At 38.0% G+C, this 17,032-nt stretch overlaps 1 protein-coding gene and 1 long non-coding RNA gene across 2 annotated transcripts in view; one reads left to right on the plus strand and one right to left on the minus strand.

Moving 5' to 3' along the window:
* LOC309627619 overlaps positions 1-12,706 on the plus strand; it is a 44,511-nt gene extending 31,805 nt beyond the window's left edge. Inside the window, exon 2 of the long non-coding RNA XR_014243861.1 lies at positions 1-12,706. This exon is cut by the window's left edge and continues 19,354 nt beyond it. This is a non-coding gene — a long non-coding RNA (uncharacterized lncRNA).
* LOC309627594 (uncharacterized protein) overlaps positions 1-17,032 on the minus strand; it is a 694,978-nt gene that overhangs the window by 405,476 nt on the left and 272,470 nt on the right. The gene's annotated exons all lie outside the window — the stretch shown is intronic.

Raw genomic sequence — 17,032 nt, forward strand, 5'->3', positions numbered from 1 at the left:
CTTTCTTTCCTCAAGGAAGCACTTTAAACTTAGAATAAGAACCTATATTACTTAGCAAAGAAGAAGGAATTCTTAAACAGCATTTTCAAAGAGCAGTGGTAAAGGACAATGTCACTCTGACACTCCAGAGTCCCTCTGACTCTTCCCACTATCTAACTCCCCCTAAATTCTCTCTTTCCTGGTCTGACTTCTAAAAGTGAATTTATGGAACATTTTAACTTTTTTTTCCTTAAAATAAAAAAAAAATAAGTTTATTTTTTTAATATATGAGTCCTTAAAATATGTTTACTATAAGTCAGTGGCTGCCTACAAAGGAGTTTTCTTACTCTTGTTACAGTGTTTCTCTCAAAGATTTCCATCCTTCTTCAATGACATTGCCCACTTTCAACTTTGCTGAATTTTCACTTCAAGTCAAAATTTGTTCATTTTGTTCATTTGTTCAATATTTATAAATTATCAATAGGTGAAATAAAAGACCAAAAAAGCAGAAAATATGTACAAAGTTCTCATTGCAAGAATAATAGCAAAGCATCTAGTTAAAAGGTAACACTAGATAAATTTACCAAGTTTCCTGGAATGCCTATCATCTTCACCACAATCAGAGTCAGAAATGGAAACACCCTTAGATATTTTCCCTTCTAAGAGTAGCATCTACCCAAAGTAATAGCTATATTTCAAGAAAATTTGATTTTGGCCTCAGATAATGGTTTCTGCAGGAATAAAAGAAAAACAGCAAGCAAACAGATAAATGAACAGCAGATATTTTGCCTGTGAAGCCAAAGTAATTTACTATTTCACCCACCCACATGCACCATATTTGAACAGCTGGAATATGTTTAATTTGTTACATGATTAATTATCACTTTTTCTAAAATCCATGGCCCTCTCTACCTCATAGCAGAAGAAACCAAAATGATACACCACCTTAGGAAAAAACCTAGGTGGGTTTAGCAAAGCTGGGTTTAGCAAAGCCGGGTTTATCAAACTCAATCAATTACACATTCCTTTGTTACCTGTGTGGTTAATCTGTTTTTAATTGAGCTCCGTTGTCATATATTTAGTAAACAAATGAGCATAGGTGCAAATATCATGATTGTTTACAGCACAAATATTATGTAGCTTGCAATTTTACAAGACCCATTAGCAAGACTTAAAGCTAAAAGTATTTAATGTTCACACATATTCTTTTCTTTACACTTTTGTTTCTCATTTTTTTGTTTTCCGAATATCCCAGACCCAGCTGTTTAGCTCATGTGACATGGCAACTGAATGGACATACCATAGAAGCTCTTTTTCTTTTTTTTTGGCCGTGCTGCATGGCTTGTGGGATCTTAGTTCCCTGACCAGGGATGGAATCAAACCCGTGACCCCTGCAGTGGGAGCATGGAGTCTTAACCACTGGACTGCCAAGGAAGTCTCTAAAAGCTCTTATTAAACAGAGTTTCTTTCTGGTTCCCATTTATTTCCCCAATGAACAAAAGGAAATTTCACACTTGCCTGGAAAAGACCACTTTGATTACTTCACTGAGAGGAATTCTTTATTATTTTATTGACAAGCAGTTGATTACAATTCTCTCTTCATGAACAAGTCTATTCCGAATTTCTCCCACATAAAAGTTACATCACAAGAAAAAACAAACCAAAATTACCTTAACTTGTTTTTGCGGCATTACAATGTTAAATTTTTTTAAAAATAATAATTCTAAATAGCCAGATGCCTGTTGTTACCTCTAATTCTATAATTATCTGAGTTTGATGCCTTAAGAAAAAAAAAGGGATTATATCTAAAACTTCCCTCCAAATCTTAGATCCCTCAGAAAAGGAAGAAAATAACATACAGTCACCCTTTGTCTATCATTCTCAAATAGCTTGGAAATATGGCCAATATCAAGAAAGGTCGGCATTACAAGCATTCTAAACCCAATAAATTAAATATTGAAGGTAAAGAAAGCCTAAGACTTAAAAGTATAGATAAACATATTACTCTTTTGAATTTCTCATTCTAGAGTAGTATGCAATTACCTGGTGACTCCAGCCCAATAAATTGTTTGTTAGTCTTCAAAATTCCCCCAAATTCCTCTTCATCTTGCTAAATTTCATTGACTGTATATTTGTGTAACACATAACATGATACAGCAGAACCAGAGGCTTTTAGAGCCAGAGGTTTTTAGAACTGACTGTTGAACGTATGTCACTGGAAAAGCAATATCTCTGATACGTAATATGCCCGAGGTTTTAAGGGACTTCCTCAAGGTCACACAACTAGTTAGTGACCAAAGCAGGACTAGACTCAGCCTCTGGAGTCCAGGCTCAGTGGCAAGTGTTTCTCATTTCCTGTTGCTTGTTTAGCATGGGAGGGTTGGGGAAGAGAGGTGTCAATTGTCACCACTTTATTACTGAGGACAAATGTTGCATTACTTAATCAGAATGCAGTCCTTCATTGAGCAAAATCTCAAAGTGACATCTAGTGGAATACCCAGTCTCTATGGAGACATTTAATTAAACTGTAGTCCCTTTATACCAGCACAAATATTGTGAGGGAAAACAACTCAACTCCTTTGACATTTTTGCAAATAGGTTTAGTGGAGTCCATTCTGTTTACTTTTACTGACATTTGTTTTTCAGTCAATTATCCCACATGGTTATTTTTTTCCTTTCATAACTTATTGCTAGCAAGCTAGCCATAAGAATAAATACAAGTAATTCCTTTCTTTGGGACAAGCATCAGAGTTTAGGTTAATAATAGCTGAAGAAAATGAATACGCATTTTATCCCTCCCGTTTCCTTGTCCTAATAGTTCTAGTTGACTTATAAACCAGATTGGTGGCCACAGCAGAATCCAAGTAGAAAGACTTTAACCTCAAGTGCATCGGGGGTTTCTCCTCACATAGCCCTAAAACTCTGGAAAATAACACACTTTACTGGATGAGTCATCTGTCAGATAACTAGCTAAATATGACAATCATTTTTTATCTCATATCCATCTGTCTCCAATTTTTGCTCACCTTTATTTTGAAACTTTTTGTGAAGTCCTGAAAGGGTCAGAAAGCCTTCGCCACAAAAAGTTCCATTCTCTTTGTTATTCCATGGGATCTCATTGAGTAGACACAGAAAAACTAATTTTTAAGAGGCTGAAAAATATGTAGTGCAGAGCAGAGCTGCTCAAACTCCAACAGGCACATAAATCACCTGGAGATCATGTTAAAATGCATATTCAAATTCAGAAGATCCGGACTGAGGCCTGAGAGTCCATGTTCCTAACAAGTTCTCAGACTAGACTTTAGTGCACACTTTAAATGGAAAGGGTATAGAGGAAAGGGCATTTACTTTGGAGCTCAGGAGCCCTGGATTGAAATCCAACTTCAGTGGGGTCTGGCAGTGAGAACCTGAGAGAGCCCACCCCACTGCCAGACCCCTCCCTTCTCCCTGTACAGCACTCACAGCCTCACCACCACCAGCTGCCTTGGAGCCCCTGGGACTGACCTCAGCATGCCCTTTCTCCCATTCTATGTCAGGCCACCCCTAGACTCCCAGGCTGCCTCCCAGATCCCACAGCTGAACCCCTGTTAGCCTCTGTGAATCTATCCTAGTCCTCCTTGTTCCTTATTGCTGCTTTCAGACAATTTTCCAATCCTCCCTTTTCCCCAAAACCACCCATGTTGAATCTCTGTCATCAGATTATATCACCCATGATTTCTCGTTGTTCTTGTCACCAAAATGCCAAGGATCCCCTTCATTTCCTCTACCCAACCTAGCCACTCACTCCCACGGTCATTACCCTAGACCTTGTTACTGTTAACAACTGCATCTTCTCCTTAGTGTTAATTACACGCATCCCACTCTCTGCCATCAACTCCTATCATTTCATCTCATTCTCTCTGTGTTCTGCATGGCACAATTCTTCCATACCACTGATACTGCTAAGTCACTGATCCTATCGTCTTTTCACTGTTCCTTACTCCTTCAATGTCCTCATTTCTCTCCTTACCCAACTTAAATTCCATTGTCAATGATTACTGACTCCCTTACTTCTCTACCTTATCTCTTACCTCTTGTTGCTCCTGCTTTGCAAAACTAGAGTCCCATTTAAATCCAAATTTCCGCTTACTCCAAGCCTTCCTCCATGCAGCTAAACATGGTGGAGGAAATTACAAACCCGGATGGCTGGTCTTTCTTTAAATACTTGACCATAAACCTCAAGTGTTCCCACCATTTATACTCTATGTCTGTAGTCCATACACTCTTTAAATTATGTAGGCTGCCATTTTAGACTCTCCCCTCAAGTACTCAATACCTCTTCTCTCACTGTTATCCTAAGCTGATAACCTTGCTTCCTATTTTACTGAAAAAAAAAAAAAAATAGAAGCAATAAGAAAACAATTTCCACATACTCCCTTCAACACATCTACCCACATGCCTGCATCAGCAAACATCTTTGCCTTCCTGCCTGCTACCATTGTTGAATCCTCCAATGCTCCTATCAAAAATCAGTCCTTATATGCATGTACTAGATCTCATCCCCCTCACTAATCCAGCCCAGACAGGCCTTCCAATAGCTGTAGTTCCTGCTAACATCTGAATGTAACCTCCTGAGAGACCCTCATCCAGATCCATCCAGCTAAGCAGCTTCCAAATTCCTGACACATAGAAGCTGTGTTAAAAAATGTTTATTGTTTTAAGCCACTAGGTTCAGGGGTGATTTTTTTTATTTGGCAATAAACGTAATACAAGAAATAAATGAATGAAACGACAGATCACGAGATCAACTTTATACCCACTAGTTAATTAGGAAGGATTTATATACCAGTCAATTTCAAGTATCAGGAGGGGAAGTACAGCAGGTGTTTCTTCCTCTGGATAAATGGGGCTTAGAGCTTGATAAGGAGTGGAGCCTTCAAACAGAACTATGAACAGAGTATGAGTAAAACATCTTTGACTCTTCTGAACCCCAGTGGGAAAGAAAGAGAAAACTCTATAACCAGAGAGAAACTCTGACAATTACGGAGGCTCACTCTCCAGGCAGGGTCCACATCTGCTGTCAGCACAGCAGGATATGAGGGGAGGTCCTAACAGCTTTGGGACCTTAGGAAAGCCAAGTCCTTTCTCCCCTCTCCTGAAGATGGACAGCATTTCTTTCAGCTGGTCCCAGGAGATGCGTGTGCCAGAAGATGGCAGGTGTGTGTCATGTGACCTCCTTCTTGTGGGGCCAGCCAACTTATACAAATTCTTACTGGAGTGACCATGAAAACCAGAATAAGGCAGTTTTATCACATTGGGAGTGACCAGGTGTTTAGGGGTCAGGCTGCCCACTCATCAGTGATGGCCAGACATTCAGGGCCTGCGGCTCCCAAGCTAAAAATAACCCACTGGCCCTTTAAATCACAAATTAAAAGGCCAATGATATTTTCACATTTGAAAATAATATTGGGGTCTAAATTCCAACTCCTGTTTGATGAAGAATTCCTCAGTTAGTTTTATATCTAAGGCCCATAGGCTTTAACTCTATAGTTTGATAACCAGAGAAGAAAGAAGTCTCATAATAAAGTAGGGTTTTTGTGTTTTTTTTGTTTTTTTTGTTTTTTTTTTGCTTGGAGGGCTCTAGGTCCAGGAGCAACTGTCCCCAGGAATACCCACCAAGACACTTGAGAGACTCTATCCATCAATCGACTGATAAATAAATAGATAGATAGATACACACATACATATATATTTAAGTATATATAAGTAGAAAATTTTTTATTTTTTTAATTTAGCAAGAAAAGGTATTTTTTAAAACATAAGTAGAAAAGTATCAACTAATCCGAAAGTTTCCATTTCTTTTAAACTTATTTTCACCTACCAGTAGTTTCCAAACAAAAAGATACGTGTCCTTCTAGGCTTTACAAAGAATCAAACAATGAATTTGGCCAAATCTTATATCTATGGTTTAGATGTTTCAATAGAAAAGTCTAAATAGTTTTTAAACATTTTTATTTTGTTTACAGAAAAGTTGCATCTGAATATTCAATAGTCTAAGTGAAAGACCTTTACTACCATAATGCAGTTAATGGTTTCATATAATTTTAATACTCCTAATATTAATTATATTTGTGGCTATGATTAATACAGAAGCTATCAAGCAATTTCTACTAACTCATATAAAACATGCCTCTTTGAACTTCACCTTCCTTCTAGCTACACTCACTCCCTTGATGATCTCATCTAGTTACTTGGCTTTAAACATCATCTATCCACTAATGATTCCCAAATTTATATCTAGAACCCAGACAGCTCCTTTGAACTCCAGACTCATATATCCAGCTGCCTATTTGACATCTCCATTTAAAGGCCTAACACACACTTCACACTTATCTTGTCCTAAACCAAACTTCATATCTTTCTCCCAAACCTTCTCCTCCCACAGTCTTCCCCTTCTCAGTAAATAGGAGTCTTATCCTCCTAGTTGCTCAGGTCAGAAGTCTGGGAGTTGTCCTTGACTCCTCTTTCTTTCACTCCTGACATCATATCCATCAACCAATCCTGTCAATTCTACCTTCCATATCGCCCAGAATCTGACTTCACACTGTCTCCGCTGCAACTGCGTTGATCCAAGGCACCATCATCTCCACCTGTATTACTCAGTAGTCTCCTAACTGGTCACCTGCTTCTGCCCTTGCTCCCTATAGCCTATTAGGTACACAACATTCAGGTGATTAAGTAAAACACAAGTGATTAAGTAAAGCATGTCCTCCCTGTGTGTAAAACCCTATAACTGTACCTCCTTTCAGCAAACTAAAAGACAATTCTACAAGGTCCTACATAATCTCCACATCACACTCTCCACATCTTCCACCCTGTTACCTAACTCATATCCTGCTATTCTCCCCATTGTTCACTCTACTGGAGTCACTCTGGCATCTTTACTGATCCTCAAACATCAGGGCCTTGGCACTAGCCCGTCCATTGCTTGGGATGCTTTTCCCCCAGTTAGCCACATGGCTCATTCCCTTATTTCCTTCAGGTCTTTGCTCCACTGTAACCTTCCCAAGGACTCCCGTATTGAAAGCATAATCCCTCCCCTCTCCCATGATACCTATTCTCCTTTGCTTCATTTTTCTCCATTGCCCTTTTCAACAGCGTAAACATTTAATTTGTTTGTTTGTTTTCCTCCACTAGAATGTAAACTTCCTCAAGGCAAAAGCTTCTATCCATTTTGTTTATTACTATACAGTCAGCTCTGAGAATATTCTTAGCAAGTTGTAGGCACTCAATAAATACTCATTGAATGCATGAATATTAAAGGACTGGAGAACCATTTACAATCAGTATTTCAGCAACTGGTCACTATCCTAGCTAGTAGAAGGAAAGCTCAATATAGTATTGCTCTTTCCCCCTTGAAACATACTCTTTATCATATTTGAATACCTAAGGTCATTTTCACTTGGCTTTATTAATCTTTGCAGCAAACATAAGCTCCACGGTTACGATCCTTTTTCTGGAAACACTGGTTTCTGAATATCTCAATATTTTTCCACATCTGAGAACCCCATTAGAGTTGATGATCATATTACTATTTAAAACTAAATAGGCAAAGCATATGTGGGCTTAAACCCCCTCATCTCTCTACCAAATGGAACCAGGGAAATATTCTGCAAGAACTGAATAATTATAGAATAGGGGTCTGCAAACTATGGCCTGAAGACCAAAGCCAGCTAAGATTTCCAGATGAAACACAGAATGCCCAGATAAATTTGAATTTCAGATAAACAACAAATAATTTTTAGTATAAATATGTCCCAAATACTAAATGCTGAGTCTGGAAACCTTAAATCTGGCCTGCTACATGTTTTTGTACAGCCCACAAGCAAAGAATGGCTTTTCCATCTCTAAATGGTTGGAAAGAAACTGAAAGAAGAATAATATTTTATGACAAGGGAAAATTATATGAAATTCAAATTTCAGTGTCTATAAATAATTATTGGAACACAGAAATGCTCATTTGTTTACTTACCATCTATGGCCACTTTCACGCTACAACAGCACAACTGAATAGTTTCAACACAGACCAAACTGCAAAGCCTAAATATCTACTGTCTGGCCCTTTGTAGAAAAAGTTTACCAACCCCGGTTGTAGAATATTTCCTTTCTATTCTTCCTCTCACTGAAGACAAAGCAAAGTAACTGTTTTCCCTTTAGAACACTCCTTCCCTCAGGAGCACTAGTTTTATCATTATGTTGGAAAAAGGAGTAGAAGCCTCTGAGAAGAGGCAAAATGATAAAGATTATTGTGGGCGATAGGTCCCTGCAGAACTGAGTGTGAATCCTTTCTCCACCTTCACAATCTGAGTGAGGTAAATGGGGGCCATATGAATACCACCACACAAAGTGGCTGAGAGGGTTAGGAGATAAGGAGAAATGATTGATTATAAAGGACAAAAAAAGGGTCAAACTTCTAGACTACAATAGAGGATATGATTGTCAGAAGGAAAAGAGATGGAGAAGAAAAGTGAAAAGATAAAAATTAGGACTAGGAGAACAGACTTCTCAATCACTCACCAAGTGATGAGCTTGAGTGAAAAATATAGACTTCACATGGATTCAAGCAAGATATCATAACCAAAAAAAAGGAAGAAAGAAAGATATCATGACCAAAATTAGGGAAGGATGGATGTAAGTACTCAGACCAAGTAAGGCAACAGTAACACCTTTCCCAAGGTAAATAAATCTTGGGTTGTGTCTATTCAATACACATGCGATTGTCTTAGTAAAAATTATATAATTCACACTGTCAGAAGCTAGTGTTATTGTATTCAAAAGGTGTGAGTATGTGTTGCTGTTACCATGAGGGGAAGTGAGAAAAGACAGAGCCCCGTTTACACCACTGTGGAATCCCCCATATTCTCAAAGTAGTCAGTGGACGAACTAGCAACCATAGCCCCTTTAGCCTCATTCTTTCCAACAAATATTTTCTACTCAGGCCCCTGGGTTACAGTTATCAGACCCCTGTTTTTAAGGCCTGAAAAAACAAGAAGTGTATAAATTGAGGGGACAATTTATAAGATCTATCAAATGACTGTCTCTGTAACCCATGACCCTAGGCAGTGGTTCTCAACATGTGAGTCTCACATGTAAAACATATTCCCAAACATAACTTCTGGCACTAGATATACTGCACTTCACTCCTCCTAAAAGGCATATCAGCATGGGAGAGAGTGAGAGTGATGTTACCACAGAGATAACCTTGAGGTTGTTCTAAATATATTTTTAAATGTAAATTATTTGCAAGCTTCAGTACTTCAACTGTGTTTAGTAACAAATACTTATGACATGTCTCACTCCTGACCTGTGTCACAACACTATAATTGAGTAGTACTGTTTCATGCTACTTCTGAAGAACAAAATTTTCCCAAAGTATAGAAGTCATATTAATATTAACCATGGCAGAAATACGATTAAAAATACATGTAATCATCCCCAAGGTTACTTTAAGGTCTGTGTTTTTGAAATTGATTTCTGTTCACAATATATGTTGATGTACTTCATAGGCTTATACTCAGAGCTGGCCAAGACATTCATTAGTTCAATCATTAGTTCTTCATATTCTCAACATATGAAGTTCACATGATGAGAACCACTGACCTAATGCAACAGATCACAAATACAGACATCTACGGATGTAGAGAACAAACTTACGGTTACCAAGGGGGAAGGGTGGGTGGGAGGAATTGGGAGATTGGGATTGACATATATACACTGCTGTGTATAAAACAGATAATTAATGAGAACCTACTGTATAGCACAGGGAACTCTACTCAATGATCTGTGGTGACCTAAATGGGAAGGAAATCTAAAAAAGAATGGATATATAACTGATTCACTTTGCTGTACAGCAGGAACTAACACAACATTGTAAAGCAACTATACTCCAGTAAAAATAAATAAATAAATAAGTAAACTAATACAGACATCTGACACATTTCAGTCAACCAATATGTAATGAGATCCTTTGACAGCTGCAGTTCTAGGGGTAAAGATGAATAGCCAGAGCTCTGGCCCTCTAGGAGCTCACAGCCTAGTAAGACAACATACAAATAAAATAATTTCAATGTAGTACGATTAAGTAAAATGGGGGACATGAACACAATGTGTTATGAGCTCATGGGAAAGGAACCGAGTCCACAAGGGAATGATTAGCGAAAGCTTTGCAAGAGAGAGAGCACCCTGAGCAGCTACCCAGTGTCAGTAACTGTACTAGCTGCCGCTAGCCACAGAAAGCTGTTAAAAACAGCATAGTGCCTGACAGTAACTTACAGTCTGGTGCACGGGGCAGATCCATTAATCTGAATCTCAAAGGCAAATGGAAAGTCAATGAACTGTGTTGGTGCCCTTGACCTATCTCCCTCCTAACCAGGCCTCTCACCTTCACCAATCTGTATGTACTCTCTTGTTCTCCTGTGGTAGATACTTAAAGGAATAACTCCTTACTACAAAATTCTCTCCTATTTGGGAATAGCCACAAACATAGGTACTAGATATGAGAGGACATATCTTTACATGACCCTGACCCCCTAGAAAGAGCTGATTGTTATAGAAGTAGATATCTGACCCAAACTGGACCATTCAATGCTCTTTCTTTTAGTATTTGAAATTCTAAACTGAGATGCACAGGGACTTGGAAGTGACTCACACTGATGGCAACACCCTATGAAGAATGACCACAAACTCCTGTCCCACAGGAAACCCATAGCCACCCTGCCTTCTACTCTTTCCACATGTTGCTTATTGCACTCCCTTCAATTCTGTAAGAACTCTCCCAATTCCCTTCCATCTGCTAAGGCTGGCCAGAGTCAGTTCTTTGCTTATAATCCAAGAAACCTTCATACATGTCACCTATCCACATAGTCTCCCAAGTCTTACACCAGTCTAACTGTATTTTCCTCTGATCAACAATTTACTGAGAAATTAATCGTTCATAAATCTTAGTATGTTATCCACTCCCCCCCCAAGAGAGGTAATAGTTTACGGGGACTTGTGGAGATACAAGTTGAAATGCAGAGATTCACGCTGGTGACATCCCCATGCCACCCTTCTTTTTGCTACTGAGTCAGTTCTTCTTGTTAAGATCTCCTTACTTCTGAGTAAGCCTTAGAGAAATGAAACATCTTTCATGACTCTAACTGCACCACCTCTAGCACTTACCTAAGAGGTTTGAAGAAGAATTTTAGAACTTAAGTTTTTAACCTAAAACCCAAAGCAAAATCATTAATGAAAAAGCAAGTTTGGGATTTCCCTGGCAGTCCAGTGGTTAAGACTCGGGCTTTCATTGCAAGGGGCACGGGTTCAATCCCTGGTGGGGGAACTAAGATCCCACATGCCTTGGGGCATGGCCAAAAAAAAAAAAAAAAAAAGGAAAAAACAAGTTTGTCCCTAAATAATTCTACATACTCTTAGAATTGACCCTCATATCCTTTCTAGATTCATTTCTTTCATCAGGCACACTAGTAGTAGCAGTAGCAGTAGTAGTAGCGGTGGTGGTGGTGGTATTTGTCTTCTTTCTATTCCTAACAAACCCACATGAAGGAGGGACTTGATCTTCATTTGGGGAGTTAACTGACAAGGATGGATCTGTCCAGAACTACCCTCTTTCAGGTGCTAGGAGAAAAAGTCCCTTGCTAAAGTTACATAAGAAAAAATTTTTTTAAACATAGGCGACAGATTAGAAAAGCCTTCTTTTGGGGGCAAAGAAGAGAGTTTTCAGTAATTGAATATTAGCTATCCCGATTATCAGAAAAGCATTTCCTATAATTTCTCTCCTCTGTTCTCAGTATTTGCTACTACTGGGGAGACATTTCTATCAAACTCAGAATAAAATAGAGTGGCATATCAAATTAAATAATACCCCAAAGAGTTATTTATCTTTTCCAAAGATTGAACATTCAACCCAAAGTACATCTTCAAACCTTGCCTCTAAACAGGCTCCCTTCTTTTCTCCGGCTACTGCACACCTCAGTAAGAAATGTGTGTGTATGGGTGGGGGGAGCGTGGTGGGGGGAGTATGAGTTTATGTGTGTGTGTTTTATTCCAAGTGCATGGAGTAAGACATTTAATGAACACCTGAAAACTGGAGCTGGCAAATGACAGCAGATGCTCCATAAATATATGTTCGATGAATGAACAAGATCTATACCCTTTCTAATAACATTTTAAAGTAATATATTGTCCTTCTTCCTGATAAGCTCATACCTTTTAAGAGAGAGACCAGCATCAGCAACAACTATTCCTGAAATTTCACACCATCTTGGTCATTTCAATAAATTAATAGCTTGAATTGGTACCATGGGTTTCCATGAAGGTGTCAATGCATTTGATGTGTTTTAGCTCCTGGGCAGAATGAATTAAGTTTTTAAAAAATGTGCCTCCCTGGTGGCGCAGTGGTTGAGAGTCTGCCTGCCAATGCAGGGGACACGGGTTCGAGTCCTGGTCTGGGAGGATCCCAGGTGCCGCGGAGCGACTGGGCCCGTGTGCCACAACTACTGAGCCTGCGCTCTGGAGCCTGTGCTCCGCAACAAGAGAGGCCGCGATAGTGAGAGGCCCGCGCACCGCGATGAAGAGTGGCCCCCGCTTGCCACAACTAGAGAAAGCCCTTGCACAGAAACGAAGACCCAACACAGCCAAAAATAAATAAATAAATAAATAAAAGTGAAATTCTTTAAAAAAAAAAAAAAAAGTGCCTCACTGAGAAATTAGTCTACTAATACCATATTTTGATTGTAAGTAATTAAGGATTGTAGGTGATCTTGGGAAAATATTACTTTTAGCTAAATTGAAAATAGGATTATAAAGGAACAGAGATGATATATTTCATTTTAAATAAGGCGAGTGACTTATTCTTGGGTTAAAGACCCAAGTTACTTTCTGTTCCAGTATCTCTCACATGTAATAAAATGGTGCCGTCTACTTAAAGCTCCTGTGCATGGCAATTTCTATGATTAAGGCTAATTAATTTCTCTGGGAAGTATAATTAATCATCTCCATCCTACTGTTTCAGGAAATTTCATCTACAAAAGGCAGTGGAACAACTGTTCATGGCAACTAATAAAGGCTTTCTTTCATCGAAAGATCTTTCAAAACAATTAGCAATTGATGAAAGGCCTGCAAGTGCCCAGAAATTGCAGACGTTCAATCAATTTCAAATGATACGGCCTTTAGCTATCCAACCAGCAAGAGAAGTAATAATAAAATAATTAGTTTTAAAAGCTACAGAACACTGGTAAGAAAAACTGTAAGAAGGAAATCAGTTACCCGTGTATAAAATTCAATGTAAATGTTAGAAACATAAATTAAAATAAGGGTGTAATTGCAAAACAAGTAGAGAAAGAATAAATTAAGAGAGCATAATAGTGATTTATGTTTTCTATGTTCAGCTTTTGTCCCTAAACCCAAAGTGAATAGTTTTTATTCAGAATATTTTATACTTATATTTATCAGAAGTAATTGATCTGGTTAGAAAATTGACCTTTATTTAAACTGCCCATTTTGCATACACTAAAATCAGATTTTTAATTTCATGAAATCATAATTTCTCAAGTACTGAAAATGCTTCCCTCTTATTCAAACTAATTCTCACCCCTATTAATAAGGCTTTTTTGCATTTGGTTGGTAAACATGCATTTGTAATATACCAGAAACTTTCACTGAATCATTTTTAAACTGAGTTGCTACCTGGAAGGCAGTGATAGCATTGTCATAGATCTATCAATAAACAGAAAATTATTTATACGATTCTCTCCAACCCTTCCTGTAGTATCTTGGGTCAGGACCTCTTGTTCAATTCTCACACCAGCTCTGCTAGTCAGTTGTAAAGGGTTCCCTTTCAGTTCTAACCCATGAGCAATCCCTAAATTCCATCAAAATATCAACATGATATGTACCAGAAAATTAATCAAGACATCAGATTTTGTTTAATGATGAAGTATTTTCTATCTTAGAGAAGAGTTTGTCTAATATGCTACTTATCAAAATATATCTTGTTTCTCTTATGTATTCTTATATCTCTGAAATTATATCTTATTCATCTTATTCTGTCAATTCATCTTTGGAGGCCTGAGTTTAAAGCTGTTTCTCCCTTATATGGACAAGCATGTCGTCTATAATGAAGACTCTGCAGGGTGTCCTCACAGACATTTTTGTCTGCCACATACCTCATCTTGGATGTCCATTCTGTAATAGATCCTCCCGACATTCCTCTGTTGACAGAGCACCAGCCCACTGATGGAATTAGATTATCACTCCATGGACAAGTATCTCTGACTGAAACTCTGGAAACCAAATCATAGAACACTAAGAATAAACAGTTAAGAATAGTTTCTCATGTTGTATGTGACATGCAAAATACAGCATGTATTTCTACTCTTATTAAAATGGAAAATTTTCCTTCACCTGGTCAAGGCCAATTAGTTACAGTTAAGCCACAGTCTTCTGTGACATGTAACATGTCTTTCAATAAAAGGACAGATCATAAGCTACTTCTCAGCTGTGACATGTTGTCTAGGCTCTGGTATGCCTCAAGTTGGAAAATATGCCTTTCCCTTCACAAAGAGAAATACCACATGCCACAAAGTCTGTAAACCCAGTATGCTTGTTTATCATGGTGCTCTGAAACTGAAAATTACCTATTTTAAAGTCATATGTTATTAAAAGATATCTTTATTTAATTTTATAAAGGCTTCCCTCTAAAAGCAATTTATTCAGTGCTGGAATAATCCAAAACAACTGCTATTCCTTCAACTAGTCTATGATATTTTACTTTTAAATCTCAGGTAACGGGGCTTCCCTGGTGGCACAGCAGTCAAGAATCCGCCTGCCAAGGCAGGGGACACGGGTTCGAGCCCTGGTCTGGGAAGATCCCACATGCCGCAGAGCAACTAAGCCCGTGCGCCACAACTACTGAAGCCTGCGCGCCTAGAGCCTGTGCTCCACAATAAGAGAAGCCACCGCAATGAGAAGCTCACGTATCACAATGAAGAGTAGCCCCCGCTCACCACAACTTGAGAAAGCCCATGAGCAGCAATGAAGGCCTGATGCAGCCAAAAATAAATAAATAAATAAATAAATATATTTAAAAAAAAAAAATCTCAGGTAACATGTCCTTGAGGTGAATTGCTACAGCTATCTAGCTATCTTCAGACTTTAGACTGAATGCTCAGAGCAGGTATTCTCAAACTTGTCTTCACACTGGAATCACCTAGGAGTTTCAAAAAATACCGATGCCTATGTTCCACCACCAGAGATTGCAAATTAATTGGTCCCAGTGTGGTCTGAGCCTGGGAATTTTTAAATATCCTTAGATGATTTAATGTGCAACCAAGTTTGGGAATCACTGGTTTATAAGAATATTGATTAACATACCACCATGTGGGCATTAGATAAATAATTACTGCATCCCATTATTATCTGACAAGATCAGAGAATGACATTCAGAATAATTAACCTTACTAGTAATCGTTACAACATATTAAAATGCTGAGAACTTTACCAACATATTTAAGCCTCACAGCATTCCTGCAAGGTAGGTATTATTATACTTACTTCATAGATGGGGAAACTGAAGATCAGAAAGTCTAGATTGTTTACCCAAAGCCACCAATTAATAAATGGTGGAGCTGGTATTTGAACCCAAGTCTGTTTGACAATAAAAGACCTGTTCTTTCCACTATGCCAAACAGTTTCACTGGAAGCTATATCACCTCCAAGGAAGTGAAAATTAGTTCTTGAAGGTCAAAAAATTCTTAGATATTACAATGATCTGTGGTCCTCCAAAGTTCAACTCTGCTGACACAATCTTATTCTTTAATTTCTCTCACTGGATAAAATTTAAATTTAATTTCATTTTTCTACTTAGGAGTACAATAATGAAAAAAAAAAGTTCGAGAAACACTCTACTATATCGTGTTCTGTCTCCATCCATTTTGGTTAATAATGAGTTAACATGTGTACTACTCACACACCACTTGCATTTTATCTACTATATCAAATACCTGTAGAGAAAATGGCTCTCTCATCAATTTTACAATTCCCAAGTTGTACTCAGAGTTGAAAAGAAACATAGTACAAATAAAGCTATATATGTCATAGGTCCCCAGAATGCTAATGACAGGAGAGGAAATAGTAAGTCCAAAGAGTATTATCTAAAAGTCTTTATAAATATCTATTATACTGCTACTCCAGCATCATAGGAGTAGGTTGTTGGTTTGCAAACTTGGGATTTTCCAGGTGAAATCTAAGATTAGCCCTTGTACATGAAGGGCAAGGAAAGACCAAGAAAAAGGCAGACCACTTAAGATTGGGAGGTGGCAGGTTTAATAAGCAAGGGAACTTACTTACAAGGCTTATCTTGCGCATTGGCAAGACATCTCCACACCTGTCCACCAGAATCTTAGAAGTTTATATAGAGGCCTTAATTGAGTTTAGTCATGTATACCATCCGGATGATCTCAACAACACTGTCTAAATGCTGTGTCCTGGAGACAACTTCTAGTGCAGGAAACTCAAGTGGAACGCACATTCCAATCTTACTAGAATAAGATTTCTCTGATCTGACTTGGTTAGATGGCAAAATATTTCAAAGTTTTAAACATCTGGAGGCAAGAATCAAGTCATTCAAGTGTCTATCTCCTATAGCGCTGGGCCTCAGATAAACTAGTCAATCAACAAATGTGTGTAAAATTTAAAAGAAAGAATTTCCATTGCCCATACAGAGGTTATCAATCACATAATCATAAACACACAATAATAAAACTATTCTAAGCAAATTTTAATTAGTTTTTATTGATTCAGAAGATGTTTTTCTATTTTCCTTAGAATCATTATTTTTAAAACCATTTGTATTCTATAACAGAGGAAAGTACAGCACAAAATAAGCATCAAAATTTACCTAATATCTTCTCTAGATACTAATTTGATTTACCAAGTTTCCACCATTACCCTATGAAGGAACACATACAGAGGCATTTGGGGCTATTGGCAAGTGTTCAAATACCTGAGCTCAAACTTT

This window comes from Balaenoptera borealis (genome assembly GCF_965194805.1).
Source record: "Balaenoptera borealis genome assembly, chromosome: 4".
NCBI classification, from domain to species: Eukaryota; Metazoa; Chordata; class Mammalia; order Artiodactyla; family Balaenopteridae; genus Balaenoptera; species Balaenoptera borealis.